Below are 1,701 nucleotides of genomic sequence, written 5' to 3'. Positions count from 1 at the left end.
ATATATATAAATTAGTGGGTGTGGTGGTGCGCGTCTGTAATCCCAGCTATTTGGGGGGCTGAGGCAGGAGAATCACTTGAACCGGGAGGTGGAGGTTGCAGTGAGCTGAGTTCGTGCCACTGCTGTACTGCCTGGGTAGGAGACTGAGGTTCTGTCCCAACAACAGCAACAATAGCAACAAAAATGTAGATTCATCCTGCTTTGTAAAAACTTAAAAAAATTTTTTTTCTACTCACACACCACCACAATTATCAACACAGAAAAAGAATTCTGTGGCCAAATGTGTGGGCAGTTTTCCCCACACGCTGAAGAGCTGGTATCAGTTGAGCGTCCTACAGTTCAATGCCGACACTATCTACCTGGAGATAGTGTCTGATCCTGCTGATTGAATGCAGAGTCTCTGAGATTGCTCCCTAACCCTCATCCGTCACAAGTCTGGGCCTCAAATGCTTTTGACCACCGACTTCACTCATGTTGGGGTTCCCTTGATCCTCGATTGCTAGAGTGTTTCACAGAATTCAAGGGAACACTTGTATGTTTACTGGTTTATTCTAAAGGCTATTTCTTTAGAAAGGATACAGGTGAAGAGATTTGTCTGGCAAGTATGGGGGAAGGTGCACTGACTTTCCATGTCCTCTCTGGGGCATTAGCATCCATGAACCTCCATCCAGGTGGTGAGCTAGCTGGAAGGTCTCCAAATCTAGTCCTCTTGAGTTTTTGTGGAAGCTTCATGATGTCAGCGTCAGCATTCCTTCTCCCAAAGTACAGAGTGGGACTCTCTCTGGGGAGGGTCTCTCCCTGTTTTTTTTCTTTGTTTTTGAGACTAAGTTTCGCTCTTGTTGCTTAGGCTGGAGTGCAATGGTGTGATCTTGGCTCACTACAACCCCTGTCTCCTGGGTTCCAGAGAGCCTCCTGCCCCAGCCTCCCGAGCAGCTGGGATAACAGGCATGTGCTACCATGCCCTGCTAATTTTTTGTATTTTTAGTAGAGACAGAGTTTCTCTCCATGTTGGTCAGGCTGGTCTTGAACTCCTGACCTCAGGTGATCCGCCTGCCTTGGCCTCCCAAAGTGTTGGGATCACAGGCGTGAGCCACAGCGCCTGGCCTCCTCTTATTTATTTATTATTTATTATTATTATTTTTTTAAAGATGGAGTTTCACCATATTGGTCAGGCTGGTCTCGAACTCCTGACCTCAGGTGATCCGCCCACCTCAGCCTCCCAAAGTGCTGGGATTACAAGCATGAGCCACCGTGCCCAGCTATTTATTTATTTATTTTTGAGACACTCTTTGATTCTGTTGCCCAGGCTGGAGTGCAGTGGCACCATTTTGGCTTACTGCAGCCCCCACCTCCGAGTAGCTGAGATTACGGGTATGTGGCACCATGCCTGGCTAATTTTTGTATTTTTAGTAAAGATGGGGTTTTACTGTGTTGGTCTCAAACTCCTGACCTCAAGTGATCCTTCCACTTCTGCCTCCCAAAATCCTGAATGGGAATAAGCCATCTTGCTTGGCCTGGGGAGGTTCTTAAGATCCACAATGAGAAAGGGGTATTGGGAGAGATATTAGTAAGAGTTCCACCTTAGGACAGTTGAAGGGAGAGTGGGAGAAGGTCTGAGAGATTCTGTTTCCTGAGGCCTGCCCTTGAGACCTGACATAAGTAACATTATAACAAAAGACTCTAAAAAAGGTCTATGGGAGT

At 46.8% G+C, this 1,701-nt stretch overlaps 1 protein-coding gene across 3 annotated transcripts in view; it reads left to right on the top strand.

Moving 5' to 3' along the window:
* The window catches only part of UBAP1 (ubiquitin associated protein 1), a 72,936-nt gene that overhangs the window by 21,200 nt on the left and 50,035 nt on the right, over positions 1-1,701 (top strand). The gene's annotated exons all lie outside the window — the stretch shown is intronic.

This window comes from Sapajus apella, unplaced genomic scaffold (genome assembly GCF_009761245.1).
Source record: "Sapajus apella isolate SASKATOON/1434 unplaced genomic scaffold, GSC_monkey_1.0 scaffold42, whole genome shotgun sequence".
NCBI lineage: Eukaryota > Metazoa > Chordata > Mammalia > Primates > Cebidae > Sapajus > Sapajus apella.
The sequence above is the reverse complement of the archived record's forward strand: the minus strand, read 5'-3'. Positions and strand labels throughout refer to the sequence as shown.